This window comes from Pseudophryne corroboree, unplaced genomic scaffold, assembly GCF_028390025.1.
Source record: "Pseudophryne corroboree isolate aPseCor3 unplaced genomic scaffold, aPseCor3.hap2 scaffold_610, whole genome shotgun sequence".
NCBI lineage: Eukaryota > Metazoa > Chordata > Amphibia > Anura > Myobatrachidae > Pseudophryne > Pseudophryne corroboree.
In genome coordinates this window covers 292,648-301,782 of record NW_026970206.1, presented here as the reverse complement: position 1 = coordinate 301,782, position 9,135 = coordinate 292,648, and the positions used below count along the sequence as shown (strand labels likewise).

General features: G+C 34.6%; 1 non-coding gene across 1 annotated transcript; it reads left to right on the top strand.

Annotated features, from left to right (window-relative positions):
- Positions 1-6,930: 6,930 nt before the first annotated feature.
- TRNAN-AUU (transfer RNA asparagine (anticodon AUU)) lies at positions 6,931-7,004 on the top strand. The gene has a single exon. It is a non-coding gene; the product is annotated as a tRNA-Asn (tRNA).
- The last annotated feature ends 2,131 nt before the right edge of the window (positions 7,005-9,135 follow it).

Genomic DNA, 9,135 nt, shown 5'->3' with positions numbered 1-9,135 from the left:
TAATTAACCTTGTGATCAGATTTTGGTGATATTTAAGGAGACAAGTCAAAATTTCAAACCTCCTCTTATGGTGTAGGGTACATGGCCTTCTCTGATGTAATCAGAGTTAGATTTGATTCAGTGATTTTATAAAAAACAGCTAGGAAGCACAATTTAGCAGTGGGTTGCAGAGAAATAAAATATGCTGGCAGAAAAATCCAATCGAGTGATTAAACAGCTCTTCATTTTCTGGCTTTATTTTTATGCTAACAAATTTGTTCTCTGAAAAGTGTCCACAAAGCCAAGTCTCTGATTAACACCTTTGTAAGGATGGTTTTTCACCTATTACTAAATTAAACTTGATTCATTGGAAAGGCAGCAAGATGCATCCTCATTTCAATGTCTACTGAAATAATACAAGTTGACACCAGGAAACATTAACGCCACTGCATCCTTGCTGCTTTCTCATGTGGAAGTCTGTTTAATGTGAAAACAAGGTGATATCTAATTAGCACACAGGTAAGGAATTAAGAAAATCTTTATTTAAGGGTGAAGATGTTTCTCACAAAATTGTTGACCCAATGCAACATTGAAATTCAAGCTGGAAAGATGATTTTAATATATCACTTGTACATTTTGTATTGCTCTTCTGGTGACAATGTAGTTTGTTTTTGTCAATTACCATTTTAATAATAGGGTAAAGAAAATGAAGTGGATTTTTGAAAGAAAACAATACTGTCAATATACTATTAAAACAAATTAAAATGGTAAACGTTATTGTACTTTAAGTAAAAATAAAAGAGACAAAATATCAATCCCAGTTTTGGATTACTTTAACAAAAAAAAATGCATATAGCAGAGGATAGTTTCAATCTGCCTACCTCTCGGTTATGAGCCCAGCATGCTTCCATTGCAGTACTCTGCTGCACATGTAAGTTCAAGAGATCCTGAAGCACTCACTCATCATGGGAAAGTACCAATGTGTTTCTTCGTTGGTTGATGGAAGAAACATCTTACAAAAACTCTCCAGATTATTGACTTTTTAAAGTTTTTCTAGGAAACGTTTTAGATGAATGCTTATTAGCCTTTGTCAGTATGGACTTTTGCAAAGTGTCTCTGTGGTGCAATCAGTTAGCGTGTACGGCTATTAACCAAAAGGTTGGTGGTTCAATCCCACCCTGGGACCTAATTGACCTTGTTATCAGATTTTGGTGATCTTTAAGTAGACAAGTCAAATTTCATACCCCCTGTTATGGTGTAGGGTACCTGGCCTTCTCTGATGTAATCAGAGTTAGATTTGATTCAGTGATTTTATAAAAACATTCTAGGAAGCACAATTTAGCAGTGGGTTGCAGAGAAAAAGAAATATGCTGGCAAAAAAATCAAATTGCGTGATTAAACAGCTCTTCATTTTCTGGCTTTATTTTTATGCTAACAAATTTGTTCTCTGAAAAGTGTCCACAAAGCCAAGTCTCTGATTAACACCTTTGTAAGGATGGTTTTTCACCTATTACTAAATTAAACTTGCTTCATTGGAAAGGCAGCAAGATGCATCCTCATTTCAATGTCTACTGAAATAATACAAGTTGACACCAGGAAACATTAACGCCACTGCATCCTTGCTGCTTTCTCATGTGGAAGTCTGTTTAATGTGAAAACAAAGTGATATATAATTAGCACACAGGTAAGGAATTAAGAAAATCTTTATTTAAGGGTGAAGATGTTTCTCACAAAATTGTTGACCCAATGCATCATTGAAATTCAAGCTGGAAAGATGATTTTAATATATCACTTGTACATTTTGTATTGCTCTTCTGGTGACAATGTAGTTTGTTTTTGTCAATTACCATTTTAATAATAGGGTAAAGAAAATGAAGTGGATTTTTGAAAGAAAACAATACTGTCAATATACTATTAAAACAAATTAAAATGGTAAAAGTTATTGTACTTTAAGTAAAAATAAAAGAGACAAAATATCAATCCCAGTTTTGGATTACTTTAATTAACAAAAAAAAAATGCATATAGCAGAGGATAGTTTCAATCTGCCTACCTCTGGGTTATGGGCCCAGCATGCTTCCATTGCAGTACTCTGCTGCACATGTAAGTTCAAGAGATCCTGAAGCACTCACTCATCATGGGAAAGTACCAATGTGTTTCTTCATTGGTTGATGGAAGAAACATCTTACAAAAACTCTCCAGATTATTGACTTTTTAAAGTTTTTCTAGGAAACGTTTTAGATGAATGCTTATTAGCCTTTGTCAGTATAGACTTTTGCAAAGTGTCTCTGTGGCGCAATCAGTTAGTATGTATGGCTATTAACCAAAAGGTTGGTGGTTCAATCCCACCCAGGGACCTAATTGACCTTGTTATCAGATTTTGGTGATCTTTAAGTAGACAAGTCAAAATTTCAAACCCCCTGTTATGGTGTAGGGTACCTGGCCTTCTCTGATGTAATCAGAGTTAGATTTGATTCAGTGATTTTATAAAAACAGCTAGGAAGCACAATTTAGCAGTGGGTTGCAGAAAAAAAAAATATGCTGGCAGAAAAATCCAATTGAGTGATTAAACAGCTCTTTATTTTCTGGCTTTATTTTTATGCTAACAAATTTGTTCTCTGAAAAGTGTCCACAAAGCCAAGTCTCTGATTAACACCTTTGTAAGGATGGTTTTTCACCTATTACTAAATTAAACTTGCTTCATTGGAAAGGCAGCAAGATGCATCCTCATTTCAATGTCTACTGAAATAATACCGGTTGACACCAGGAAACATTAACGCCACTGCATCCTTGCTGCTTTCTCATGTGGAAGTCTGTTTAATGTGAAAACAAGGTGATATCTAATTAGCACACAGGTAAGGAATTAAGAAAATCTTTATTTAAGGGTGAAGATGTTTCTCACAAAATCGTTGCCCCAATGCATCATTGAAATTCAAGCTGGAAAGATGATTTTAATATATCACTTGTACATTTTGTATTGCTCTTCTGGTGACAATGTAGTTTGTTTTTGTCAATTACCATTTTAATAATAGGGTAAAGAAAATTAAGTGGATTTTTGAAAGAAAACAATACTGTCAATATACTATTAAAACAAATTAAAATGGTAAAAGTTATTGTACTTTAAGTAAAAATAAAAGAGCCAAAATATCAATCCCAGTTTTGGATTACTTTAATTAACAAACAAAAAAATGCATATAGCAGAGGATAGTTTCAATCTGCCTACCTCTGGGTTATGGGCCCAGCATGCTTCCATTGCTGTACTCTTCTGCACATGTAAGTGCAAGAGATCCTGAAGCACTCACTCATCATGGGAAAGTACCAATGTGTTTCTTCGTTGGTTGATAGAAGAAACATCTTACAAAAACTCTCCAGATTATTGATTTTTTTAAGTTTTTCTAGGAAACGTTTTAGATGAATGCTTATTAGCATTTGTCAGTATGTACTTTTGCAAAGTGTCTCTGTGGCGCAATCAGTTAGCGTGTACGGCTATTAACCAAAAGGTTGGTGGTTCAATCCCACCCAGGGACGTAATTGACCTTGTTATCAGATTTTGGTGATCTTTAAGTAGACAAGTCAAATTTCATACCCCCTGTTATGGTGTAGGGTACCTGGCCTTCTCTGATGTAATCAGAGTTAGATTTGATTCAGTGATTTTATAAAAACATCTAGGAAGCACAATTTAGCAGTGGGTTGCAGAGAAAAAGAAATATGCTGGCAAAAAAATCAAATTGCGTGATTAAACAGCTCTTCATTTTCTGGCTTTATTTTTATGCTAACAAATTTGTTCTCTGAAAAGTGTCCACAAAGCCAAGTCTCTGATTAACACCTTTGTAGGGATGGTTTTTCACCTATTACTAAATTAAACTTGCTTCATTGGAAAGGCAGCAAGATGTATCCTCATTTCAATGTCTACTGAAATAATACAGGTTGACACCAGGAAACATTAACGCCACTGCATCCTTGCTGCTTTCTCATGTGGAAGTCTGTTTAATGTGAAAACAAGGTGATATCTAATTAGCACACAGGTAAGGAATTAAGAAAATCTTTATTTAAGGGTGAAGATGTTTCTCACAAAATTGTTGACCCAATGCATCATTGAAATTCAAGCTGGAAAGATGATTTTAATATATCACTTGTACATTTTGTATTGCTCTTCTGGTGACAATGTAGTTTGTTTTTGTCAATTACCATTTTAATAATAGGGTAAAGAAAATGAAGTGGATTTTTGAAAGAAAACAATACTGTCAATATACTTTTAAAACAAATTAAAATGGTAAAAGTTATTGTACTTTAAGTAAAAATAAAAGAGACACAATATCAATCCCAGTTTTGGATTACTTTAATTAACAAAAAAAATGCATATAGCAGAGGATAGTTTCAATCTGCCTACCTCTGGGTTATGGGCCCAGCATGCTTCCATTGCAGTACTCTGCTGCACATGTAAGTGCAAGAGATCCTGAAGCACTCACTCATCATGGGAAAGTACCAATGTGTTTCTTCGTTGGTTGATGGAAGAAACATCTTACAAAAACTCTCCAGATTATTGACTTTTTAAAGTTTTTCTAGGAAACGTTTTAGATGAATGCTTATTAGCCTTTGTCAGTATGGACTTTTGCAAAGTGTCTCTGTGGCGCAATCGGTTAGTGTGTTTGGCTATTAACCAAAAAGTTGGTGGTTCAATCCCACCCAGGGATGTAATTAACCTTGTGATCAGATTTTGGTGATATTTAAGGAGACAAGTCAAAATTTCAAACCTCCTCTTATGGTGTAGGGTACATGGCCTTCTCTGATGTAATCAGAGTTAGATTTGATTCAGTGATTTTATAAAAAACAGCTAGGAAGCACAATTTAGCAGTGGGTTGCAGAGAAATAAAATATGCTGGCAGAAAAATCCAATCGAGTGATTAAACAGCTCTTCATTTTCTGGCTTTATTTTTATGCTAACAAATTTGTTCTCTGAAAAGTGTCCACAAAGCCAAGTCTCTGATTAACACCTTTGTAAGGATGGTTTTTCACCTATTACTAAATTAAACTTGATTCATTGGAAAGGCAGCAAGATGCATCCTCATTTCAATGTCTACTGAAATAATACAAGTTGACACCAGGAAACATTAACGCCACTGCATCCTTGCTGCTTTCTCATGTGGAAGTCTGTTTAATGTGAAAACAAGGTGATATCTAATTAGCACACAGGTAAGGAATTAAGAAAATCTTTATTTAAGGGTGAAGATGTTTCTCACAAAATTGTTGACCCAATGCAACATTGAAATTCAAGCTGGAAAGATGATTTTAATATATCACTTGTACATTTTGTATTGCTCTTCTGGTGACAATGTAGTTTGTTTTTGTCAATTACCATTTTAATAATAGGGTAAAGAAAATGAAGTGGATTTTTGAAAGAAAACAATACTGTCAATATACTATTAAAACAAATTAAAATGGTAAACGTTATTGTACTTTAAGTAAAAATAAAAGAGACAAAATATCAATCCCAGTTTTGGATTACTTTAACAAAAAAAAATGCATATAGCAGAGGATAGTTTCAATCTGCCTACCTCTCGGTTATGAGCCCAGCATGCTTCCATTGCAGTACTCTGCTGCACATGTAAGTTCAAGAGATCCTGAAGCACTCACTCATCATGGGAAAGTACCAATGTGTTTCTTCGTTGGTTGATGGAAGAAACATCTTACAAAAACTCTCCAGATTATTGACTTTTTAAAGTTTTTCTAGGAAACGTTTTAGATGAATGCTTATTAGCCTTTGTCAGTATGGACTTTTGCAAAGTGTCTCTGTGGTGCAATCAGTTAGCGTGTACGGCTATTAACCAAAAGGTTGGTGGTTCAATCCCACCCAGGGACCTAATTGACCTTGTTATCAGATTTTGGTGATCTTTAAGTAGACAAGTCAAATTTCATACCCCCTGTTATGGTGTAGGGTACCTGGCCTTCTCTGATGTAATCAGAGTTAGATTTGATTCAGTGATTTTATAAAAACATCTAGGAAGCACAATTTAGCAGTGGGTTGCAGAGAAAAAGAAATATGCTGGCAAAAAAATCAAATTGCGTGATTAAACAGCTCTTCATTTTCTGGCTTTATTTTTATGCTAACAAATTTGTTCTCTGAAAAGTGTCTACAAAGCCAAGTCTCTGATTAACACCTTTGTAGGGATGGTTTTTCACCTATTACTAAATTAAACTTGCTTCATTGGAAAGGCAGCAAGATGTATCCTCATTTCAATGTCTACTGAAATAATACAGGTTGACACCAGGAAACATTAACGCCACTGCATCCTTGCTGCTTTCTCATGTGGAAGTCTGTTTAATGTGAAAACAAGGTGATATCTAATTAGCACACAGGTAAGGAATTAAGAAAATCTTTATTTAAGGATGAAGATGTTTCTCACAAAATTGTTGACCCAATGCATCATTGAAATTCAAGCTGGAAAGATGATTTTAATATATCACTTGTACATTTTGTATTGCTCTTCTGGTGACAATGTAGTTTGTTTTTGTCAATTACCATTTTAATAATAGGGTAAAGAAAATGAAGTGGATTTTTGAAAGAAAACAATACTGTCAATATACTATTAAAACAAATTAAAATGGTAAAAGTTATTGTACTTTAAGTAAAAATAAAAGAGACACAATATCAATCCCAGTTTTGGATTACTTTAATTAACAAAAAAAATGCATATAGCAGAGGATAGTTTCAATCTGCCTACCTCTGGGTTATGGGCCCAGCATGCTTCCATTGCAGTACTCTGCTGCACATGTAAGTGCAAGAGATCCTGAAGCACTCACTCATCATGGGAAAGTACCAATGTGTTTCTTCGTTGGTTGATGGAAGAAACATCTTACAAAAACTCTCCAGATTATTGACTTTTTAAAGTTTTTCTAGGAAACGTTTTAGATGAATGCTTATTAGCCTTTGTCAGTATGGACTTTTGCAAAGTGTCTCTGTGGCGCAATCGGTTAGTGTGTTTGGCTATTAACCAAAAGGTTGGTGGTTCAATCCCACCCAGGGATGTAATTAACCTTGTGATCAGATTTTGGTGATATTTAAGGAGACAAGTCAAAATTTCAAACCTCCTCTTATGGTGTAGGGTACATGGCCTTCTCTGATGTAATCAGAGTTAGATTTGATTCAGTGATTTTATAAAAAACAGCTAGGAAGCACAATTTAGCAGCGGGTTGCAGAGAAAAAAAATATGCTGGCAGAAAAATCCAATCGAGTGATTAAACAGCTCTTCATTTTCTGGCTTTATTTTTATGCTAACAAATTTGTTCTCTGAAAAGTGTCCACAAAGCCAAGTCTCTGATTAACACCTTTGTAAGGATGGTTTTTCACCTATTACTAAATTAAACTTGCTTCATTGGAAAGGCAGCAAGATGCATCCTCATTTCAATGTCTACTGAAATAATACAAGTTGACACCAGGAAACATTAACGCCACTGCATCCTTGCTGCTTTCTCATGTGGAAGTCTGTTTAATGTGAAAACAAGGTGATATCTAATTAGCACACAGGTAAGGAATTAAGAAAATCTTTATTTAAGGGTGAAGATGTTTCTCACAAAATTGTTGACCCAATGCAACATTGAAATTCAAGCTGGAAAGATGATTTTAATATATCACTTGTACATTTTGTATTGCTCTTCTGGTGACAATGTAGTTTGTTTTTGTCAATTACCATTTTAATAATAGGGTAAAGAAAATGAAGTGGATTTTTGAAAGAAAACAATACTGTCAATACACTATTAAAACAAATTAAAATGGTAAACGTTATTGTACTTTAAGTAAAAATAAAAGAGACAAAATATCAATCCCAGTTTTGGATTACTTTAACAAAAAAAAAATGCATATAGCAGAGGATAGTTTCAATCTGCCTACCTCTCGGTTATGAGCCCAGCATGCTTCCATTGCAGTACTCTGCTGCACATGTAAGTTCAAGAGATCCTGAAGCACTCACTCATCATGGGAAAGTACCAATGTGTTTCTTCGTTGGTTGATGGAAGAAACATCTTACAAAAACTCTCCAGATTATTGACTTTTTAAAGTTTTTCTAGGAAACGTTTTAGATGAATGCTTATTAGCCTTTGTCAGTATGGACTTTTGCAAAGTGTCTCTGTGGCGCAATCAGTTAGTATGTACGGCTATTAACCAAAAGGTTGGTGGTTCAATCCCACCCAGGGACCTAATTTACCTTGTTATCAGATTTTGGTGATCTTTAAGTAGACAAGTCAAAATTTCAAACCCCCTGTTATGGTGTAGGGTACCTGGCCTTCTCTGATGTAATCAGAGTTAGATTTGATTCAGTGATTTTATAAAAACAGCTAGGAAGCACAATTTAGCAGTGGGTTGCAGAGAAAAAAAATATGCTGGCAGAAAAATCCAATTGCGTGATTAAACAGCTCTTTATTTTCTGGCTTTATTTTTATGCTAACAAATTTGTTCTCTGAAAAGTGTCCACAAAGCCAAGTCTCTGATTAACACCTTTGTAAGGATGGTTTTTCACCTATTACTAAATTAAACTTGCTTCATTGGAAAGGCAGCAAGATGCATCCTCATTTCAATGTCTACTGAAATAATACAGGTTGACACCAGGAAACATTAACGCCACTGCATCCTTGCTGCTTTCTCATGTGGAAGTCTGTTAAATGTGAAAACAAGGTGATATCTAATTAGCACACAGGTAAGGAATTAAGAAAATCTTTATTTAAGGGTGAAGATGTTTCTCACAAAATCGTTGCCCCAATGCATCATTGAAATTCAAGCTGGAAAGATGATTTTAATATATCACTTGTACATTTTGTTTTGCTCTTCTGGTGACAATGTAGTTTGTTTTTGTCAATTACCATTTTAATAATAGGGTAAAGAAAATGAAGTGGATTTTTGAAAGAAAACAATACTGTCAATATACTATTAAAACAAATTAAAATGGTAAAAGTTATTGTACTTTAAGTAAAAATAAAAGAGCCAAAATATCAATCCCAGTTTTGGATTACTTTAATTAACAAACAAAAAAATGCATATAGCAGAGGATAGTTTCAATCTGCCTACCTCTGGGTTATGGGCCCAGCATGCTTCCATTGCTGTACTCTGCTGCACATGTAAGTGCAAGAGATCCTGAAGCACTCACTCATCATGGGAAAGTACCAAT